Source organism: Cryptomeria japonica, chromosome 7, assembly GCF_030272615.1.
Source record: "Cryptomeria japonica chromosome 7, Sugi_1.0, whole genome shotgun sequence".
Classification (NCBI taxonomy): Eukaryota; Viridiplantae; Streptophyta; class Pinopsida; order Cupressales; family Cupressaceae; genus Cryptomeria; species Cryptomeria japonica.
Genome location: NC_081411.1, coordinates 608,120,163 through 608,144,724, shown reverse-complemented (window position 1 = coordinate 608,144,724; position 24,562 = coordinate 608,120,163). Strand labels below are relative to the sequence as shown.

Genomic DNA, 24,562 nt, shown 5'->3' with positions numbered 1-24,562 from the left:
TACTTTTCAAAGAAATATATCTTGGAGATTTGGAGACCAGCAGGAGGTGTCTCCCTGCCACAGGCATGTCTAACTAAGAGGGGCAAGCTTGATGTCTCTTGATACCTCAACAAACATCTCCTACTACAATAAATAAAAGAAAGGTGGAAAAAAAAAGAATAAATGGAACACTTCAGTCCTTAAACTTGAAAAGATCACCTACACCATTTCTTGTTCAAACTAATGTGGAAAGCATGCAAAACACATCAGCATTATTTTGAAGAAATTTGAGATTTGGGTGCATAGGTTTTCAAGAGCGGCAATCACATAGCCCTTACCAAAGAAAATTGTGAAGGATTACCTCATTTTAACGAAGTTGTTAGAAATGGATACAAGTACATGAATTCTCAGATTTTACACGAATCCTTGGAAATGGAACATTGTGGAAACCCTTTGTTTGTGTTTGAAAATATCACCCAGTTCTATCTACAAATTCATGTGACTTGCCTAATGGACAGTGACACTCAATGGACGATGACAATTTGGGAAGGTCACCGGAAACAATGCTATTTCTCTGTCCATTGAAAGTGGCAGCTCCCTTATGCAAAAAACAACCAAAGTTATGTATAGCTAATAGCACTTATAATATTCACAAGCTTTGAACGGGGTGTTCAGAATAATACAAAAAACAAACATCTAATTCAAAACTTTTGGGCCTCTGTACAAGTTTTTAAGTTGTAACAAACATTACCTCTCATAGATTTATGGGTTTTCTGGAAAACGCACACACATGGATTTGTGGGTAAATTGCAGATTATAGGAATTGTTGTCATTTTATGACACCCTTGGTCCATCAGTGAGAACCGATCAGAGATATGTTCCATGGACCAGCGCAGCCCCAGTTGATCAAGGAGAGAGGAACCATGAAGTGTGAAGTGTTGCCTTGTCCGGAGGAAGTTCCTCCCTTGGCCTTTTCTTTTTCCCTGGAACTCCGAAACCCCGAGGTTCCGAAAAGATTGCAATATGTTTTAAAAGTTGGATTTTCAGGTTGTCTTCAGAATTTTGATCTCCATTGTTGACTGCGGAAGGTGTCTTTAGACATTCATCGTTTGAAAACACAAACCTTTCACACTTTTCCTTAGTCATCATCAATTCGGTATACTCCTTTGCATTTTCTTTTTTTTTTGCCCTCTCTTTTCCCTTCTCCGAAACTCCAGAACCCGGAGGTCTTGAAGTTCTTTGCCTTAGCCGCTTTCTTTCCTGCTCCAGAACTTCGGAACCTCGAGGTTCCGAAGTTCTTCTCCCTTTCCCTTCCCTTCTTCGTAACTCCGGAACCTCGAGGTTCCGAAGTTCCCTACTCTAGCTTAGCTCTTCCTTCGAAACTCCGGAACCTCGAGATTCCGAAGTTCCCTCCTAGCCTTTCTTCCTTCTTTTCTTCAGGACTCCGGAACCCCGAGGTTCCGAAGTCCTCTTCCTCGCTTCCCTTTCTTCTCTCTGGAACTTCGAAACCCCGAGGTTCCGAAGTTCCTTCCCCTTTTGCCTTCTCTCTCTAGTTCCTCCGGAACTTCGAAACCCTGAGATTCCGAAGTTCCTTTTCTTCTCTTCCTCTCTCTATCCCGGAACTCTGGAACCCCGAGGTTTCAAAGTTCTTTCCTTAGCCTTTTGAAGTTCTCTGGAACTCCGAAATCCCAAGGTTCTGAAGTTCCTTGCTCCTTCCCTTGTCTTCCTCACTTCGGGAGTTCGAGCTTCTGAAGTCTCCTAGTTTCTTTCTGACTGGCGACACTTCCGGATGGCGTGATCAACACTCAAGGCTTTTAATGCTCTAACAACTTTGGTAACTTGTGCACTTTCTTTTGTGGAGCCACAAGGGTGCATTAAGTGTTTTTGGCAGGATTTCCATCAAGGAGGTACGAGGCCATGCTTGGTGACTATGTCATGTCTGACTTTGGAAGGTTAGTCAATCCACCATCTCAAGATTGCTCTTTATGGGTATGGCTATGTTGCTTGCATATACAAGTCAAGTGCATGCACTTCCCTGCACTTCCAGACTGACATGCAAGGGTCATGATCACCCTTGTAACCATTTTTCTATATCACTCTGTTAAGCCTCATTGTAAAGGGTTCTCTCCCTGCTGCCTTGAGCTTTCCTATGCTCTTTCTCTTCTCTTGAAGACTTGTAGTTATTTTTTGCATTTCTGCAATTTCAAGACTGCTTTTGGCCTTATGATTAATTGAAAATCTCCATTCTTGCCTTCCTTCAACTTATGTATGACGTGTATGTGTTCTTACCTCCATTATAAGTGTATGTTTGTGGTTTCCTTTCACATGTATGCTGTGTTAGCTTGTTTTCTGAGTGTGACTTTGTGGGAATCCTTCTCTCCTCTTGACACTTAGAAAATTCTAACCTCCACACATGCGTTTGGGTCACTCATGCAATTGAAGTTTGTGCATCTCTTGGGCTTTTCAGTTGATTCCTTGTGCCATTTTGGGTGGGGAGAGGAACAATCTCTTGTTGGTGCATCACCTCCTTTTATTTCAAGCAATTCTCTCTTCCCTTTACCTCTGCAAATTGTTAGGGTAGCTTAGGAGTTAGTTTTGAAGTGTTGAGTTGGTTCAACACCTGCACATGGAGTGAGAAGGAAGCCGACCTTCTCTGGAGATTCAACCCCCTCGCGCAAGGTCCCACACTTCGGGGTTGTTTCCATGTTTCACAAGGTTGCTGAGTTGATAGCTTAGCAAGGGTGCAAGCTTTTGTGATAACAGGAATCTGTGCAACAAAATAAAGGATTACACACAAGACTAGACTCCATAAATCAAGTACTCGAGTTTTAGTATTCAAAGCCACAAACACTTGAATTAAAAACAATCACAATACAAAACTTGCAATTATTGATAATCACATAAGATGATATCCAATCGAGATGACAAAATTGCATAAAGCATAAAAAATTTCATCACACAACACAAAGGAAGCTGAAATAAACATTTTTACACAAGGTTTTACGAATCATAGGAGAATGTCAAATTAGACAACAAATACAATCTCATAATCAATCAACCAAATTCAAAGCCTAGATTTATCAATTATCTTCTTTTATACCATCCTAATGATGGATGACAAAGTGTGCTTCAAAACTTGATGAAAATTACCACAAAGTTTTACTTGAAGCTCTCTTATTAACTTTTTATATGGTTACTTTTTAGTTCGTTGTACACCGATCTTCATATCTATGATCTAATCATAGTTAGCAACTTGGCACATCCACAAAGATACAAAATATCCTATCTTCGAGTTTTAGGGATGGGGGAATGTATTTTTTAGGGAGGACAAAAATTTCTTAGACTGGGGTGACAAATATTAATTATAACGAAATAATCATTGTTCCATCAGTATTTGTGCACCACAAAAATGACAGGTTTTTAAGACTACGATGTTTGTGGGATACGTGGATGAGGATGAAATGCTCTTCCTTGCCCCTCCCACTACCACCGGCAAGTGGGGACAACCTGAGGTGTTCCTTAGATGTAGCGGACATTTTAGGTGCATCCCCTTCTATAGTGGACATTGGGGGACACTTTGATGTCCTTAGGATGACCAAGGGATGCTTGGACATTCCTCAACCTTCTTGGGGGTGCTAGGGAGTTCCCATGGCACCTGTTGTGACGTTTTCACACATCACTCCATTGCAAATGGGGACCCTCACTTTTTGCTTAGATTAGGTGTCTTAGTTTGCTTAGCTTGGCATTAGTTTCTTTAGTCGTTAACCTTTGCTAATGAGTAAGAGATGTTAGGTTGTAGTCAGGTTGCAAAATTGCTTGAGTATGTAGGTTGTCAAGAAAGGTCGATTTTGAAAAGGCTATGTTTTCCTTACAAACTAAAAGATAGTTCTTCAAACTGAAGTTGATCAAGTCTAGAAAGCAAAACCATCAAGTTTGAAGGATTAATCAAGAGCATTTCAACTTAGGTCGATAAGGAGTTCTAGAGGAGACCCTGCAGATTGACTTAAGTTGATAGGAAGTAAAAACTTTCTAAGTATGGGAACCTGCGCATCAATTTAGGTTGATAAGAAGTAAAAATTGTCTAAGTATGAGACCCTATGGATCAACTTAGGTTGATAGGAAAGTGAAAGTGCTTAAGTTCAAATGTCAACCTTCAATGATAGGAAAGAGGCTGCGAATCAATCTAGGTTGGTAAGAAAGATTGATGAAGAGCATATGAAGATAATTTCGACTTCAACTAATAGTGAACCTCTTGCGCTCTAGCCTAAGTTGGAAAGAAATAAAGTTTAATCAATAAAGTGCAAATTAACTTGAGTTGATAAGAAGGCAAATTTCTTAAAAGGATGGAAAGATATGAATCAACTTAGGTTCATAAGCAAGGTCGATGTTAAGAGGGTTTTATCTTCTTAGCAACTAAAGAATAACTTTTGCAAATTAAGAAGATTGATCAACCTAAGTTGCTCAGCTCAAGAGATTAATGAAAAAACAAGAACACTTCAACTTAGGATGATAAAGAGCATCATGCAGATCAACTTAGGTTGGTTGGAATTCACAAGCAATAAGAAGAGTTCTTGCACACCAACGTAGGTTGATAAGAAGCTAAAGTTCACTCATATAAACTTAACTCTCAATAATGAGGAGGCTCAAAATCAACTTTGTTTGTTCCCTACTCTGTGAATGGTTTAAGTTCCAGAATGAGTCACAAATAAGCACAAAACGTATACCGACAAAACAACTATGCAAGTAACATTCATATGGCAGAAAGATTTTCCTTTATTGCATTCTCCAAAATATTCCGTTTATCAACCACATTGCCGGGGTTCCCTTACATGGCAATATATACTAACTGGCGGTTGGCGGAAGTACCAACCGTTACAACTAACACGGGAACCCACACGACCGACTCCAAAACATAACAAAAAGACATAATGTAATGTCCCCTTCTCAGTGATGTGCATTCAGTGGTCCATTGGCCTATTTCGGAGACCCGTAGGCTATTTGGAAAGGAGAATTAGAGTTTCCAACTTTTGTGGAGTTTTGCACGAGCTTTTTAGGGTTTGTCAGGAGGGAATTCTTCAGTTTTGCTTATGGTTTCCTTCTGGGTTTTCCATGAACTCCAGGGTGGCACAACATGCATTTGATTATTTGGTGAAGTCAAAACTTACTATTTTTAGTAAGTTAGGGTTTGGCTGTTTGGTTGATGCAGTTCTATTGAGCTTTCCAAGCTTTTTCTCTGGGTGCGAAGATTATGTTTTTCGGAGCAATATTTCTTGACTTACTATTTTTAGTAAGTGGTTGTGTTGAGCATTTCTATTTTTAGCAGTCTTTGACAGGGTCCCGACTCAACACAATTTAGTGGTCTTCATCGCATAGCTTCATCCTTGATTTTGGTATTAATCAGTATTGGAGTTATAAGTTATTTAATTAAATATTGATTCCTTAGCCTAAGGTTTGATATTTAATTATTTTTATTACTGATTAATTGTGTTATGGGGCAACTTAGGAATAATATCTATCTGCTAGCAATATTGTTATTTTCCTAAGTCTATGGCATTAAAAAGGTGGCGTTGAGAAAGATGAAATATTTCATGTTTATATTATTTTATATCGCAAAGTTGTCACCTAGGAAAAAGTTCGAACTTTGCCTAGAGTTTGGGAAAATTAACGCCAAGTCTAGGGGAGGCTAAGACATGAAATGAAATTGAATTTCAATGGTTTTGGGCGCCATTTACATTTGAATTTCAGAGGGAAAAATCTATAAATACAGGTGCTTGGCCTCTCATTTGGTATCTTATGAAATTGCATTGTTATGCTGCCGGTTTGGCGATTGAAAATCTGAGCTTCGAAGTGTGGCTTCCTAGCTAAGTCTCAGTTTCGTACTTGGGAGATAGTACCTAGCTGTGTTTCTGGTATTTCCTTTGCTGTTAGAGAGTTTTTTGCTGAGCGTGGAGTGTTTGGTTTGGATTTTGGAGTGTTTCCTTGCTGCTGGTCGCGGAGTTGCTGAAACCTTATTTTGCTTGTACCTCTTTACCAAGTGGTTTCTTCATTCTGGGTATTGGCTCTATCAAAATGTGGCATGGAGGCGATATAGTTTGCAATTTTTTAGCCGTTGTTTTTGAGAATTGGATTTTTAGTTGCAAATTGTACCTTTCAGCTGGGCCATACCATTCCAGGGGTGCATTGGGATGCATTCTGCTATTTTGAGGCGACTGGACTGCAGGTTTTGTGTTCATGTTTCATCGTCCAGGTTATATATTTCATTTGCATTTGATTTGGTGTGTTTCCGACTTCATTTGAGCGAGTTATGATCATTTTAGTGTTGCCGGTTGAGACTAGTTATGCTTGTTTGACTTCAGATTTTTGGTACAGCAGCAGTAGCATGATTTGAGTTAAATTGTTATTTGTTTCTTGCTGTAATCTGCATTGGATATTATCTCTAATCTTCTCTTTCTGAATTGTAAGGTTAAGTAGTAGTACTACTAACCATTTCTGGTATTGTTTGCCCACTATATAAGTGGAAGAGGCTGGCTTAGCCGCCTATTTGCTCTGTAATTGAGTTATGAAGTTTTGTCCTCCCACTGAGTAAGTGGTTGAGTGATTTCATGTTTGTAATGGTCCTCCCACTGAATAAGCGGTCAAGTTGAGCTTTGATGTGATTCAGTCCTCCTGCTGAAACATTGCGGTTGAGTGATTTATGTCTTGGTGAGTTGTTCGCTTGGCTGATTTACCGCCAAGTTTATTGTTTACCCGCTGGATAAGCGGAAGGGGCTGGCTTGCTGCCCATTATTGTATTCAACTTTCAGCTGGTTTATGGTGCTAACGTTCCCCAGAACACCGTATGCTCTCACCCTCCCAGATTGAGCTCTTGGTGATCAGAAAGTGGAAGGGTTACTTTCAGCAGTATTGAGATTATATTTTCTAACCTTAATGGGTTATGGTGTTTGTTTGTAATCCTTATTGCATTAAAACAAAAAAATTATCCGGGATATTACACATAACAATAACTTAAAAGTTTTATTCCCTAATTACGGCCTAACATCAACCCCCCCCCCAAAAAAAAGAAGTCGTCTTCCAGACGACAAACAAATGGAAACTGACGGAAACAACTTAAACTAATGTGAACTGAGATGTGCCCGCTTGTTGTAGTCGCTGTGTGGCCGCCAATTCCCGCTCTCGTGCCAGCTTGACCATATGAGCAGCCTCAACAATTTTTTTGTAGGTTTTCCGAATCTCGTGGCCCTGCACCTGCAACTGTTGCTCCTTCTTTGCCAATCAGGCCTCCAAGCCTGCTACCTTATCTGTCAGCTCATCCTTTGCCTTACCACTCACTTCCAACTCCTGCACGTGCTTGACAACTGTCTCCTCCAATGTGGTAAGCTGAGAGTGCTCCTGGGCCAATGTTTTCTTGATACTCTTTGCTTCCCGCAGTGCTTGGTCCCGCTGGGTCTTCATAGCTTCCATCCGCACCACTGCCATACACCAATACTTCAGGATTAGGTCTCGAAAAGCCGTCTCTATTCCCCGCATAGAACCATAAAGCCCACTCTCTTCTGTCACTATCATGCTCCTCATCCAGGTATCCGTCATCTCTGGAGTCTCCGTCTTCAGCCATCCTTTGGTCGTGAAGCATCGAAAGAATTCCCCCTCATAGTCTTCCCATACAAAGGACAACATGCGTTCGGCCACTTGAGATATCCTCGGATCCTTGCCAATTTCCACACTCTTCACAATATGGCTGACGCCACTCAGGAACTTCGCCATGCTCTTCAACTGGAGCGTACAACGCTGCAAGGTGCCAATTGGGTCTGTGGGATCAGGTCTCTCCAGCCGAAGTATCAATTCTTTTGTATGAGGCGAGGAAGATTCCCCCCTCCCTTCCCAAACTTCCTTGTGCAATGTAAGTTCTTCTGTAGACCTGGGAATTTGGAGATCCTTCCCTGTAGCAGATTCCATACCACCAATCTGCAGAGTGCTAGTATCAAGTCCTCCATCCCCACCAGGTGACGACGACAGTTCAGGCAATTTCTCCACGCTTACCCCAAGGGTCTCCAACAACCAAGAGTCGATCGTCTGCTCTTGGTAGTCATCAGCACGGGTGGGACTCAAGTGTGGGACGGTCTCCTCCTGCCCAGGGGTCACTCGAAGCGGTGGTGGCGGTGATGCCTCCACGTCCACGACATCAATCACCTGGGTTAATACATCCCTCTGCTCAAGAGGGTTCTCGGCCACCATCATTTCCATGGCCATGCTGTTGTCTCTTGCCCCTTTTGTCACCTCCTCGGCCATTGAAATATCACCACCCTCTGTTCCAACCTCAGCTGGCCGTTGGCTCATGGCTGGAGCCAAGCGAAAACTGTCATCCTCTCCACTCTCATTGTTGTCGAACGAGGATGCCTCCACGACATCTTCCTCACTATCCCCACTGCCTGCACTGGGAGATTGCCCAACATCTTGCCGTCGCCTCTTCCGTTGTGGTTCTCCGTCGGCTGTCATGAAGTCTAGATGCGTCCAATAAAAGATAGGGGGTCTATATGGCTCTAGCTTGGCTAACGGCTGCAAGTTGCCCCTCTTCTTTGATGGCACTCCTGTGCAAACAACATCCAGGAACATGGCGATGGCATGATGCGACATATAAAAAACCTTGTGCTGGAGTCCTAAGCATTCACGAATGCGCTCAAAAAGAAACGACGCCTAGTTGAAGACTGTGCCATTCCGCAGCCCGTTCATCAAATACATCCACACGGCGATGTCCGACCCCCGACTGGCTCTTGTCAGTCTGCTTTTGATGATGTCCATGATGCATCGCCACTCTGCATTGGCCAGAAATGTCTGCTTCACCCCACGGCTACTGCTAGACCTCCATATGCTGTCTTGTTCGCCCTATGTCAGGTCCCCTCGGCAAACCAGTTGGACCAATTCCTGCTTTTGTTCTAATGTCATTTTTCTTTTAATGACAGGGCTGCCTTGGTTAGGAACTTCAAAAATTCTGGCAAACTCAGGGGCAAAATAAGGAATGGTGAGGTTACATCCCCCATACTGTACCATAGACCTGTGTGTATGCCGATCATATCTAGCTACCATTCCCTTTAGTACATGCTCAAATTCCTTAATGGTGAAGACTGGCATGGTTGGAATGTGGTCAACACCTGCTCTCTTTAGATTCATTTTGATGATATTGGTGTCGTTTGTCTCCTCCCACCATGTCCTGCAGTCGCTGCCATTCAACCCCTCCCATGTCAAGGAATGCATTGTTACAGGCTCGTATCGTTGCACATGTGCCCGCACCTTCTTCCCCTTGCTGCTGCCTGGTGTGGCCATGTTTCCAACGAAGATGACTGTTCCTTTGTCGCTGGGGTTTCCAAAACTCAGCCTCGACATATTTGGATTAATTTTTATACAATCAATTTTCTTATCCAATCCACCCATCGAATCTACACTGTCGCTGTCAAAGCCGTTAGTCCAACTAAATTTTGCTAGCTCTTCTTGTCGTATGAAATTGTTTTGTCTTTTCTCCAACCATACCCACCATACGGATGTGTAGTGTATGAATTTTTTCCTTCGGCCAAGGCTGTACGAATTTCCCTTAACTCCATACGGATTTGGGCAACCCACCTTTCCACCTCCTGATGTCGGATTTGAATAGCCATACGGATTCTGTCACCCCCTCTTCTTGTGTGAATTCCGTCCATACGATGCTGTACGAATCCTGGCTGGACGGGCATTACCTGTTTTCTCCAAACTCCGTACGACCACTGTACGAATTCTCTTTCAATTGCTGGTAACTTCCGTACGGTACAAACTCCCCTCCGTACGACGGTCACACAAACTTTTTCCTGCGTGCTTGATTGTGGTGATTTCCGTACGGTATGAACCTTTCTTTGTATGGTCGTGAATGGCTGGTGTTCTTATTTCCATATGGAAGACGTACGAGATGTTTGTCGAGAATTCCGTACAGGGTTGATACGGTGTTGTTTGAGCAATAATATTCTGTGATTTCCATACAACAGCCGTACGGAACTGTCAATGCCTTCGATTCTCCTCTAAATTCCGTACGGTCATGGTACAAACTGCTCTCTCCCGATTGTACAACGACGTATGGCTTGCTGGTGATTGTATCTTTGCAATTCCTTCTATTTCTTTGACTGTATGATTGGGGGAAAGTGGCCACTTGGGGGGATTTATAGAAATTTCTGGCTTTTAGGGTTAGGGTAATTTGTAATAATTTCTTATAAAATAACTTTTTTTTCACTTCCTTTAATTTTTCTCTGATAAGGTTCATAATAATTACCCTTTGTTTTAATTTTTTAATAACTCCTAATCCCTTCCTTTTAATTTCCAAGTCACGCCTTACCTTTTCTATTTTTAGCATTCTCCTTTTAAAATACCTTTTTAATTTCCTAACTTGGCAAGAATATTTAAATCTTATCCTCTGTACCTTTAAGTGGCTATGGTACTGGACTGCTTGCTTCCCCCAACTACTTGTTTTATTGCTTGGCTGTACCTCAGTGGGTCCCACCTTTGTTCTTTGTACGACCGTCTTCTTAGCTTTCTGTGCCACCAATCTTAGTCTCTTTCCTAGCTTTGCTTTATTACTAAGTTCTTTCTTCAATTTTTTCCTTGGTTCATTAGCATCACTGTCGTCATCAAAATCCTCCATTTTCCTCTTTACTTCGGTTGGATCTTCCTGGGGTCAAACTTTGATCATTGAATCGTGAAGCCACGCACACACACTGTAACATTCCTCGGGACAACATGTGCCTACATATTCCAAGTCCCATATTTTATCTACCAGTGATGCCAGTCCCACCCTTGATATCTTCCATCTATGTACCGCCCTCCGTACTGCTAGTACCATGTTACTTTTTCGCCATCCACTTGTGGTGGGCCCGTGGGGTTGGGGATTACCCAGTAAAGTGCATTAGAGCTAGCTTCCTGCTCGCTCGGTTGCAGAGCTATCACGAACAAATCTTTGGCTTTCAAGACCATCTTCAGACACGGTCCCAAGGTGGCACCATACTCTTCCAAGTCTACCTCCTCCTCTAGATCGACTGGCTCCTCTTCCTTCCCTGCCAGTTCCGCCTTCCGTTTTGCCTCAGCCTCCTCATCAATGTCGTACGCAATTAGCCTTCGCGGGGCCTTTTGTAAGGAGCCCTTTTCCTCCAGTGTCCCGTGATCCTTATCCATGTTGCCGGATCACCAAAATAGGCATTGGTCAAGTGCTTGTGAATTGTGGGCACTGCGATACCTTCAACTTGCTTTGGAACCAATCACTCCTCAATGGACGTAAGCGGCTTAGCCCAATCTTTGTCGTGCCTATAAGGTTTTGCAGCAACCACTAGGTCGTCCTCAATTTCCTTGCTCCTTTCGATAGTCCAGTCTCCTCTTGTGGCATATCCCAACATGTTGACTGATAGGATTGGTTTACCCCGCTCTCGATACAATTTCAACTTTGAGCCGTTGACAGGATCACGAATTGGGTTATCATCCAGGGTAGACAGTTTCACTGTTCCATTCTTGCCCACTTCCCTGATCTTATAGGGCCCTGTTGTGACGTATTCACACATCGCCCCATTGCAAATGGGGACCCCTACTTTTTTTTGCTTTTTGGGGTTTGCTTTCTAGGTGTTTAGGGTTTGTCTGTTAGCCTTTGCATTTTGATTGTCGCAAGGGAATCAATAGGATGGTAGGCTTTGCTTGAGCCAGGGGAGTCAGCATGGTGCTCCAGGTTAGGGTTTCTTTGAGAGTCTTCCTTAGGGCCTGGTTTTGCTCTTGTTGCTAATTGTGTCTTGCTTTGTGAGTGGGTATCATTCTTGAAGGTCCGAGCTAGGTCGAGTTGGTGAGTGATGAAGTCTGGAATGTCATCCTGATCTTCAAATGCCTTGAAATTTGGCTAAGTTTGGAATGTCCTGATCCTGAAATTTGGCTAAGTCTGGAATGTCCTGATCCTGAAATTTGACTAAGTCTGGAAAACTGAAGAATCCTCCAAAAACTAGATTTTGCAATATAACTCATGGAGGTCCGAAACCACTCTCAAACATCCTGAAAGTATATATGGAATATAACTTAAAGTATAAGAAACTTATACTTAAATGTTATATTCCATAAAATGATCCTGACGGAGAGTCCAAAATGTCAAATTTCGCTCCTAACCCTTCCAAAGGGTTCAAAGCGAATTTCGCTCCTGACCCTTCCAAAGGGTCCAGAGTGAAATTCTCCATAAGACATTCTACTTTGACCAAAACCTAGAACTAACACATTCCCAAGCTTGAATGAAGGTAAAAACGCTTGTTTGAATGAAGAAATGTGAAAATGAAGTCAGGATCTTGGCCAAGAATAGGGATTTCGCTCTTGACCCTTCCAAAGGGTCCAGAGCGAAAATCCTTGAAGACCTCAAATTCTCACTTATCAAGGCCAAATTTCTAGTTCCTAAGGCATGTTTGGCGGTATTTTTGAATGTTCTGGCCTTGTCAAGATTGAAAGATGAAGGATTTTAGTCAAGAAGATGAATTTCGCTCTTGACCCTTCCAGAGGGTCTAGAGCGAAATTCTTGAGAACACTCATTTTCCCTTTAGCAAGAGTCAAGACCAAGGTGGAGATGCATGAGGAAGGATCTTTGTTTGCCTCCCAAAGAGGGTGAGAGTTGGAAAAGTCAGGAATCAAGCCCAAAAACATGATTTTCGCTCCTGACCCTTCCAAAGGGTCCATAGCGAAAATCTTTGTAGCCCACATTTCCTTCCCAATTTTGGCTAAGTGTTGGTTTCTAAGGCATGTTTGAGGATGAATTGATATGTTTTTGCCTGGAGATGGAGTTGATTGATTTTGAAGAACAAGATTTTGGCCTAAAGGAGAATTTCGCTCCTGACCCTTCTAAAGGGTCCAAAGTGAAATTCATCATAAACCTTATTTGTTGCCTTGAATGGACTAGAAACCTTGTTCCTAATATGGAAAATGATCTAATTTTGCCTTATGAGGTGGTCTGAAGTTTGAAAAGTGAGCAATCTAGCCTGGAATGAGATTTTCGCTCCTGACCCTTCCAAAGGGTCCAGAGCGAAAATCTTCTTAAAGCTCATTTCCTCCTAAGTTTGACTAAATTTTGATTTGCAGGGTATCTTGGAAGGAAGGTTGGACATTCTTGTTGCCTTTGAAATGTTTGAAAGCATTGAAAAATGAAGGATTTTGGACCAAAAAGGAAATTTCGCTCCTGACCCTTCGAAAGGGTCCAGAGCGAAATTCCTAAAAACTCTTATTTTTGCATTGAAGAAGGTCAAGTTCTTGGTCTTTTATGAATTGAATGGAAGGGAGATAGCTTGTCTTTGCCTCTTGAAGATGTTTTGAATTGAAAAAATGAAGAATCTAGCCCAAGTCAAGATTTTCGCTCCTGACCCTTCCAAAGGGTCCAGCGCAAAAATCTCTCTAAGAGGCATTTCTTTCCTTGTTTGGTCAAATCTTGATGACCAAGACATGTTGAAGGAGAGAATTGACATGTTGGAATCCTTGGAGATGCTTGGAAGTTATGAAAATGAAAGATTTTAGCCAAGAAGGTGAATTTCGCTCCTGACCCTTCCAAAAGGTCCAGAGCGAAATTCCTTATAAGCCTACTTTTTGACCTTTCTTGGACATGATACCTTGTTCCTAGGGCAATGAAAGATGAAATTCTACCTTGCAAAGAAGTTTCAAGTTGAAAAAATGATGATTTTTGGTCAAGAATGAGAATTTCGCTCCTGACCCTTCCAAAGGGTCCAGAGCGAATTCTCTCAAAACTTCTCTTTGCTATCATTTTTTTGCTAAGATCAAGTGTGGGATAAGGTAAAATCAAGGAGAAGTTGCCCCTAAGAGTGACTTTAAGTTGCTAGAAACCATGAAAGATGAAGGAATTGAGCCTAAAAGTGATTTTTGCTCTTGACCCTTCCAAATGGTCTAGAGCGAAAATCCTAAAAACCATCTTTTCTTCCAAAATTTGAGCAAAGCCAAGCTTGGACAAGGGTGAGAGAAGTTATTTGGATTGCCTTAGAGTGGATTTTGGTCGCCAAGAATGCAAATTTTGAATCCAAAACTTGAATTTCGCTCCTGACCCTCCCAAAGGGTCCAGAGCAAAATTCTTAAGATCACCCCTTTTTCCTTGCAAATCAAGTCAAGATTTTGATTTTATGGCCTAGAGAGGAGTGAGGAAAGGTGTTCTAAGTCTTGGAGGTAATTTGAAGTTGAAAGGATGGAGAAATAGCCCTAAAACAAGATTTTCACTCCTGACCCTTCCAAAGGGTCCAGAGCGAAAATCCCAAAATCTACCTATTCCTTTCAAATTTTTGCTAAGCTATGCCTAGACCAAGGTAAAAGAGGCCCTTGTGATTGCCCTTGAGTTGATGGTTTTCTCCAGAAATGATGATTTTAGGTCAGAGGAGGAAAATCGCTCCTGACCCTTCTAAAGGGTCTAGGGCAAAAATCCTTCAATCACCTATTTTGCCTTGCAAAATCAAGTTAATCTTGGGTTGGATGAAAGAAGAGAAGTATTTCCTTGCCTTGTGAGGAGAATTCAAGATGAAATGATGAAGAAGGGAGCTACAAAAGTGAAATTCGCTCCTGACCCTTCCAGAGGGTCCAGGGCGAAATTCTTATAGGGCCTGTCCCTGGAAAGGGTCTTGAACTAACTTCATTTTAATATCTTTTGTTGATGATTTAAGGTGTGAAATACTATGTTGAAATGAATTTATTATGTCCTTAATCATCTTTTGATTTGTTTTTGCAGATGAAAGAAGATCAAGCCAAGACAAGGACGACCTTCTCTCCAGTCCACCATCAACAAGGACGGCCTTCTCTGGTCCAGCATCATCAGGGACGACCTCTTCCAGTCCAGCATTCGAAGGAAAGGTACACCATCCATCCTACACATCGAAGACAAAGGAAGTTAAAGCAAGGGTTCATTGAAGAAGCAGACAGTTTCAGAAGAGTTAATTAAAGTTAGCTTCTCAGCATCATCAAATTGAGCATCTACCAAGTTACAAGTGTCAGACAAGGTGGCATCCCAGTCATCACTCCTCTAGTTGGATTGGTCCACCTCAGCGTGTCTAGATTCAATGTACCTGATTCCTCAAAAATGGCACAAACTTCGATGTACCTACCCCAGTTATCCATTGGTCGAATATTCCAGAGAAGACGTGTCCAAATAATGCAATTATTTCATTGGCCAGAATTGAGTTTGTTGTAACAAACCCTAATTAGGGTTTCCATTGTAAAATTTCGGCCATTGATCTCAAGTTGATCTGAGCCATCGAATTGTATTGAGGGCGCTATATAAGCCCTGGCTCCTCATTTGTAAAGGCTAATAGTTAGTCAATAGTTAGAAGGTGAATGGTTAGCTAATAGAGAATAGTTAGTAAATAGTTGATAGTCGGTGAATAAGTAGTAGAATAGCAAATAGAATAGCAATTAGAGTAGACTAGGAAGAGAAGACAAGACATTGTTGCCTTAATTGTAAAGACTTCTTTTTCATTGAAGATATGGTGAAATATGTCGTTTTGTTGCAATATGCATGGTCTCTTGTTGAACCTTCATTTTAGATGATAGATAATTAAATTGAATGAAAGAAGTTGTTGAATGCACCTGTGTGGAATCCATCTAATCCATACCACTAGCCTCTTACTGATTGTAAGTGCGCCCTACGTGGTCAACTGGCATAAAATGAGCTTAATCTCAAGTCGTTACACGTTTATTGTTCATGCATTAACTTGAATGATGATCAATATCTGATGGTGTCCGATTTGAATATATTTGAAGCATCCCCCAGAAGATCGCACTGAGTTGGTGTTGAATTGTTCAACTTGATGGTGAGACCCAACCCAGTAGGACTCCACCTAGTCGTTCATCCATCTTCTCGCATTCTAGGTAGTAGAGTAGACTTCCTGAACCGTGCATCTTTTGCTATTTGTTTGTCTTCCAATTAGTTAATAGGACCTGTGATCCCAGCAAATTAGACGTTTAGGTCATTGAGTGTAAGTCCCCTTGTGATTCCAACAAAATCACATCATACCACAAAGAGCTTATCCACGAGTAGAGAACCTACATACAATAACCTTGGAGTTGCCTCAACTGATCCTTCGGTGAGATCTTCAGCAGTCAGGAAACTTTGCTCAAGAGAGGATAAGATACCTCTGGGTATTTTATTCTGTGTTTGGTCGTGTACAAAATACACATCAACAAGCCCCAACCAATGAATTCTGAACTTTCTAGGGCGGAGTTCGTTGTGGCCGTTAAATTTGAGAATCGACTGTCTGCGATGAAAATTTGTCCGTCGGAGGTGTTTGTCGTGCTAGTACTTCTGCTGGCGTTGGGCCACTTCCGTTGCCCATTGTGCCATCGTCCGATGTTCATGTAGCTTGGTGAGGTTCATTAGTCGAGCATGCAAACTCTCCTCATCTCCCAATCGGTTATCAACAGCAATCTGAAGGTTTGGTACGGTATATTCCGCCGGTACCACCGCCTCTTGGCCGTACATGAGCTAGAACAGTGTATGGCCCGTGGTCACCTTGTATGCGGGTAGGCATTCCTCCCAGTTTGCCTGCTCCACTCCACAGGATTTATAAATGATAGACACGAGTACCTTATTTGTAGCTTCGGCCTTGCCATTCGCTCAGGGGTAGTAGGGGCTAGACAGATTGTGAAATATTTTAAACTCGACCGTCATTGTCCGGATGACCTGGTTAACGAAGTGGACCCCCCTATGACTTGTGATTTGAATTGGAATCCCAAACCTGGTTACAATCTATTCGTACAGGAACCTTGCCGTACTTATGGCAGTGTTGTCCGATAGGGCTTGAGCTTCGGCCCACTTTGTTAGGTACTTGTTGTGATGTTTTCACACATCGCCCCATTGCAAATGGGGACCCATGTTTTTTTGCTCGTTTTCGCTTTGCTTTTTAGGGTTTTGGTTTGATCCAGTCGGTTTTGGGAGTTTTTTGAATTTCCTTTTCTAGAATGCAAATTTTGAATGCAATGAATTCGCCAGAATGGTCTATTTTCAATTAGAATTTTGAATGCAGAGCTTAAATTTGTCTAAGTGTTGAAGATGAAATGCGAATTTTTGTCCAATTGAATATTTTGACCAAATTTTGACTTTTTTGAATTTTGATCCTGGGCATTGGAATTGATTTATTTTCGCCTCGTGAAGTGTTAAAATGTGAAAAATCATGTTATTTTGGCCTGTAGGAGCAAAATCGCTCCTGTCCCTCAGTGAAGGACGGGAGCTCATTTTCAAATATCTCACTATTCCTGCAGAGTCAAGACGAATTTCAAATTGGAAGTGATGGAGAACGGCGAGATCTTTCCATTGAATATAAATTGAAGATTTTCATGAGCACCGAAACGCCTCTAGGAGAAAAATCGCTCCTGTCCCTCAGTGAAGGACCGGAGCTACAAATCAAATTTTGCCTTGTCCTTGCAAGATTTCGTTGACTTGATGATTTGAAGAGGTCCAAAGGAAGATGCTTTACCAAATGAATATAATTTGAAGTGCTAACACAAAGGAGAATGGTCCAGAATGCAAAGTTCGCTCCTGTCCCTCTCCAAGGGACCAGGGCGAAGTACCTTATAGCTCCTGTCCCTCAGGAAGGGACCAGAGCGATGTCCTTCATTGGGCAAAATCCAGGCAAAAATCAAGACAAGTTTACGACCAAAGGCAAGGAAGAACGTGAGATGAACTCATTGAATACGAATTGAAGATTTTTAAACGTCCACAAGGGTCCCAGAATGTCCAGTTCGCTCCTGTCCCTCAGGAAGGGACCAGAGCGATTTTTGTTATAATCAATTTTCTTGCCAAGTTGCAGACGATATCAAGGCATGGATGAATGGAGTGGAGCATGACGAATCCGTTGAATATAAATTTGGAACCTGACAAAATGAAATGAAGGCCACAAGAGATGGATCGCTCCTGTCCCTCTCCAAGGGACCAGGGCGATACAATGGTTATATTGCCTTTTACTTAAGTTTGAAATCGATCTAAGTCAAGACGAAAGGTGGCAAGAACATCTTAAGGCATCTTCATCGAGCACAAGCACTTAAAGGTCATCACAATGAAGAAATTTGCACCCTAAGACCTAGTTCGCTCCTGTCCCTCAGGAAGGGACCAGGGCGATGTTGGATATATTGGCCATTTCATGCAAGATTTACGTAAGATCAAGGGTTTGCAAGATCTTAGAGGGTCCATGGTGCCTTTTGAAGGTAATACACAAAGATTTTGAACGTAAAATGATCACCAAGATGTACATAAGGACCATATCGCTCCTGTCCCTCTCCAAGGGACCAGGGCGATTTGCCTTGGACTCTTCGTTTTGTTTCGAGTTCATGCCAAGTCAAATACTCCACAAGATCATACAAGGTTCGAGACATCGTTTGAAGATCACGTGCAAGAGTCTTGAACGTCCAAACATCGTCAAACATGCTAAAGAGCTCATATCGCTCCTGTCCTTTGGACAAGGACCAAAGCGATCCCATCAAAAGCACTCATAATCCTTCACAGTCAAGGCAAGGCGAGGATGAACAAGGTAAAGGACGGCGTTTGGAAGACATCACAACGAAGATTGAAGTTTAAAGTTGCCAAGATTAAGGAGAAAGACATGGATCGCTCCTGTCCCTCTCCAAGGGACAAGGGCGATGATCCCTCTAAATGTCCAAACACCATACGCAAACAAATGGAACGAGCATAGAAGGAACGAACAAAGATGTTATTCGCTCTACAATGAAGGATCGAAGATCAAAAATGCAAGGTCTACGTGAAAACATGGAGATCGCTCCTGTCCTTTGGACAAGGACCAGGGCGATGAACACCCAAAGGCACTTATGCGCACATGCAAGGCAATCAAATTCGAAGGACCCATCAAAATGATCGATATTGAACATGGAAAGGAAGGAGATGAACGTTGAAGTTGCAAGAATCAAGACAAAAATCATGAATCGCTCCTGTCCCTCTCCAAGGGACCAGGGCGATGAGGTACGTCCCTTTCATTTTCATAATTTTGGCGCCAAATAAACATTTCAAATTTTCCTTAAATGCTAAGTTCGATAAAATTGAAAATCCTATTTAAATTAGCATTTAATATGGCGTTGATCATTTATTAATTATTTTGCCTTTATTTAAAAATCGAAATTTATAAATTAAAACGAAAGGCATTTAATTAATCATCAATTAATTAATAAAAAATCGAATTTGAGCGCTCATATATGGAGGTCGGCCTTGCTATTTAATTAAAAATCATTTTTTAAAAAATTGTTTTATCTCCAAGTCGGCCTAAGGGCATGGAGAGGTGCAAGCGCTATATATGGAGGGTAAAAACTATTGTTTTCACATCATTATTTTTATCCCTCTACATGCGAATTAAGGAGAAGGAAGGAAGTGCGAAGTGTGGGGTGCGAATTCCATTCAAATCCAAGGTGGCGCTATTACATCAAAGGTGGTGCGATACTTCATTTGAGCGAATTTGAAGACCACGCCAAAGGTGAACTTGAAGATCACGTTCAATCCAAAGGTGGCGAAGTTGATCTTTTGAGGAGATAACTTTGAAGATCATTTATACATCAATTTTGCCTAAGCGATCTTTTGTCTTTTTGCATTCTAGAGTTAGCTCTCTATTGAGGTATGGCGATTTGATTTTATTGCTTTATTTATTCATCGTCATATTTTAAGTTTTGAAGTTTTGAATTTTGAATTTCATTGCTCAATCTTTTGTTTTTAGGAAATGATAACTCTAGAGACTTATCATGAGGTTTCCTAAAAACTTTATCTCTCTAATCTATGTTATTTATCGCAAAATCAAGTTCTTATAATGAAATGGTGTGTAGGTATGGCAACTCCGAAGACGGGAGCATCCACCAGCCGTTCAACTCTCATGAAAGAAGATCAGAAGACCGAAGAAGTGGAGACCAAGATCGTGTCCAAGTGGAGCAACATTGGAGATACCAACTTGGGGAACTTTAGCACGAAGAAGTTCCGAGAGGTCCCTTACATCGGCAAGCCATCACCTGTCGCCCGGAGAATAATAGAGAGTGGCATCATCAAGGCGGCCGGTTTTCCTCCAGCCATTCAGTGCCACGAATTGATGATCGAGTGTGCCCGTCATTACAATCCGCAGTCCAGGACAATTGTGTCCAATGAGGGAAACACTTTGGCGTACCTTTCAGAGGAAGCCATAAGTGAAGCCTTCCATCTTCCAGAGCACAGGGACATGATATACAAGAGCATTGAAGGAGCCAGATCAGTGTACGATGATGATCCAGATGCTTGCCTAAGCATAATCAACAAGAACTGGCTACTTAAGAGTCGTCCCCGTCTAAGCAAGGTACCGAACACACCGCACAGGAATGATTTCCAGGAGGAGTACAGAGATTTGATTACTATGCTCAACAGAGTTACAGGAGCACCTCATGCCTTCTATTTTGAGAAGTGGATGTTTTACTTCATCCAGGTGATTGTTCAAGGAAAGGGTACAATACATTGGGCTAGGATAATTAGCCATTGCTTAGACGTACAGTTGAGGAGACTCAGGGCTACTAAGTCCTTCCACATGAGTTCATACGTCATCTATGCTTTGATCAGGAGTGTTGAGTACGCAGGACTACCTCACAGAGGAGTGATTGGAAGAGGACCCGGCGAGGTCAGAGCTTGTGAATCCTATACCTACTTGCATCATCCGCCAGGGAAAAACTACAAGTTAGTCAATGATACCTTCACGATGAACATCACGAGGACGTTGCAAGGAGGGATTCACAATAGATTATCTCAGGACGCCCAGGAATTCATCAAGAGGTACGGTGCTTGGTTCATTCAGTTTCCCAAGTTTACTTACATTAGAGTGCATGGATGTCCTTTACCACCATACATGTTGCCGAAATATCCGACAGACAGAATTGTGTTACTTGAAGTAACAAGGCAGTTGGCAGCATATGTGAAGGCATTCAGACACAGACATCAGAATGGAGTCCAAGTACCTATTATTTTGGGTAATTCAGTTGAGGTATGTCCTAATGTCTTAGCCATGGATGACGCAGAGAAGGAGTTAGCCTTGTATTCTTTTTCATCTTTTGCTTGGAGAGAGAGTTTTGATCCACATGGACATTTAGAGGAGACGGTCGGTAGAAGATTTAGACATGAGCATCAAATTGAAGATTTTATGATGAACCTCCTAGATGATCTTGAAGTGAAACGAAAGACACATTCTAGATTGCCTTTGGATTTCATCAGGAAATGCAGGATTTACAGAGTGGCCGACCAAGCTCAGGACAATGGCAGGCATATCCAGTCTTCCTATGATAGAGAAAGCAAAACAATAAGGTTGGATTGGAATGAGCCCGAGGTCGTGGATTTAGATGCTTTGATGGCACCAGTTTTGTCTTGTACTCGCAGATGGGTAGACGTTCAGCATCAGAAATTGAGAGAACAAGGCATAGCTATGTCTTTTACTTTGGAAGAGAAACCAGCCGAAGGTGGAGCAAGTGTGAGTGAAGGCAATCCTAATCCTAGGAATTCAGGTGAAGGTAACCTTCGATGTGCCAGTGAGGGCAATCTCCATCCGAGAGGTTCGAAGAGAAAGGAAAGATCAGAAAAGAAAGAGTCTTCCAAGAAAAAGCAAGGTGCCAACAAAGATCAAACACCAGGTACTTCTTCCAGACCAGAGGATAGAACAATTCGAGTGGAAGAGTCCATGGAGTCGATGGTACAGAATGACAGGCAGGAGGAAGGACAGGCACAGCATGTTTCATCGGATGGATCTCTCCAAGACTATGATTTAGAAGAAGATAATGAAATAACATCTCCTCCCAGACAAGAAGAAATAGTACATAAAGAAATTCAAGTTCAAGAGACAAGATCGAATATCCCAGATTGGTTGAAGGAAAGATTGACTAGGGTGATCGTAGTTGAGGACGAGGACAGTGCAATTGATTTAGAGAGCCTTGTTGGACGTTCACATGTGATAACAGAGAAGAAGAAGGCTACAAAGATGTCCAAGATGATTCGAGATGAGACTGGATCTAGAAAACTGCAGATAGCTACACCGGCAGCAGATAAATATGAGGGTGAGATCCTAGCAGAGGATTATGATATACAGACTATTGAGTTAGGACCATCCACAGCAGAGCAGACTTTAGATGATGCCACCGACACATTTGAGGCATTGAAGGACAAGCTTAGAGAAGAAGTGGAAAAGAATAGAAAGCTTGAGAGAGAGAGAGGTGCATGGAGGACATATTTCAGTCACATCAATGAACCTTTGGGACGTCAGGATCCAGTTAGATCACCAGTGCAGGCATTGCCCCTTCAATCGATCAATGAAGCAGAAAGATTCAGGAACCTGGTCCAGCGTACATGTAGTTGGATGGATAGATCTCATACAGTGGCCATAGAGTTTGTTACAAGGATGACGAAGATCATTCATCAGGCTATCCAAGTTCTTGAGATAATCCACAGATTGATGGTAACAGTAGCTGCATTTGCCCATACCAAGGACGTTATCATCCCTGTCTTGAAAGTAATAAGACATACATCCAGAAGAATTTTAGCGCAGGAGAGGATCTTGGAAGGTGATTCTCACAGTTAATTTCAGTGGTCAACCTTACTCCATATAAAGAGTGTTCTCTTCGAGGACATCAGTGTTAGATGTAGTCAAGTTGAGGAGGTGATCAATCCGATCCAGGACAGAGTATTTGAGGTACTTCGTACCATTCTTGGCAGAAGGATCGAGGTCGAGACAGATGTGGATATGCAGGAATTTGAGGATAGAATCAAGATCATCTTTCGCAAGGACGCAGATGTTACAGATGAGCAGTATGATCAGATGTTTGCCACCATGCTCCTGATTGATAGAACGAAGGAACTTGAACCTACTTGGGACGCAGCTCTTCTAGATGCATTCGATCAGGTCATCCACTTGGAAGAGAGTATCAAGAATCTTCCCGAGATTCCAATCACAGAAATCGAAGGAATCGTGACAAAATTCATTGCATATGCTAAGAAAGAGAATTGGAAAGGGAATAAGATTCTAGATGAAAGGTTGTTACAGATGACATGACATCTTATTTCTCATTGGTTGATACCTCCTAGGTTTTTGTGCCGAATTTAATATTTGGCTATGTATTTAATATTGTTCAGTAAAAAGGAGGTCATTTGTAACAAACCCTAATTAGGGTTTAGGTGTCATGATCTTGTCCGTTGATTTACTTTCAATTTGGACCTTTCATTGTAACTGGGGATGCTATTTATACCCTCATTTTTCATTTCATTGGGTAATAGATAATAGAGTAATAGTCAGATAATAGTCAATAGTTGATGTAAGAGAGATTAGAGTTAGAAGCAATTTTATTTTGTAGCAAGATTGAGTCTTGAAGAGAGAAATTCAAAGCAATTGTTGTACATGATGACTTGGAAATCAATAAAATATTGAAGTTATGGTGTTTTGTTGCAAATTTCTTGAGTTATCTTCATGGTTGTTTGATACACTTGAATCGTGCTCAATCGAAGTAGTTTGTTAATTTGAAAGACTAAGTGTGAGATTTGATATTTGGTAGGATTCGTAATCCAAACCACTAGCTTCTTGCTGATTGTAGGAACGCCTTGAGTGGTCGACTGGAGAACACTTTGAGTCCTTAATCTTCAATTATCATTGTGTCTTGGATATGTACCTTCGTAGTAGTGTCCTTGATCTTTGATGCATTGAACACCATTATATTACCTTAGAAGATCGCACTAATTTCAATTGAGTTGTTATCTTATGGCAAAATTGAAGTTGGTTGAATCTTGCCAAGTCTCGTCCATACTAAGTCATTCATAGGGTTAGGCTAGATTAGACCTCTTTAAACCCTATCTTTTTGCTATTTTTTGAAAGTTCCTTTTAGTTTAGTAAAATCTTCGAGCTTTAGAATGCGTAAGACCCCTTGGAGGAAACAGCAAATCACATCATACCACTAAAAAGCTTGTCCACACGTAGAGACCCTACTGAAAAGAACCTTGGAGTCTACCTAACTGATCCTTTTTGCAGATCTTCAGCAGTTAGAGACTATTTTCTCAAGAGAGGATAAGATGCCTATTGGTATTTTATTTTGTGTATGATTGTGTATAAAATACACGTCAACAGTACTTCGAGGCTACCACAATGTACCGACATCTATGCATGTTGCTTACTTTGAGAGGTCCTATGAAATCCAGTCCCCATCTTTTAAACAGTTCCTGCAGCTGGGAGGGAAACAGGGGCATGAAGTCCCGTGTAAGAGGCTTCCCCGTACGCTGGCATGTGTCACATCCAACCACCCATTCGCGCGCATCAGTGTGCAAAGTCGACCACCACAGTCCTGCCAACAAAACCTTTCATGCAGTAACATTGGGCCCCATGTGCCCCCCTGCCAATCCATCATTAGCTTCCTTTAGCACACTTGGGATTTCCTCCTCCATGACACATCTCCTCAAGATTTGATCAGGTCCCATTTTATACAAAAGACCATTGATTAGTTGGAAGGTCTTACTCTTCAGTGCCACTCTCCGCCGTTCCTTGGGTGGCATCTCCTGCGGAAATGTGGATACTGGATGATCTTCTCGTACCATGATGGT

At 41.9% G+C, this 24,562-nt stretch overlaps 1 pseudogene; it reads left to right on the top strand.

The window, feature by feature from the left end:
• The window catches only part of LOC131060637 (uncharacterized), an 84,099-nt pseudogene that overhangs the window by 33,577 nt on the left and 25,960 nt on the right, over positions 1-24,562 (top strand).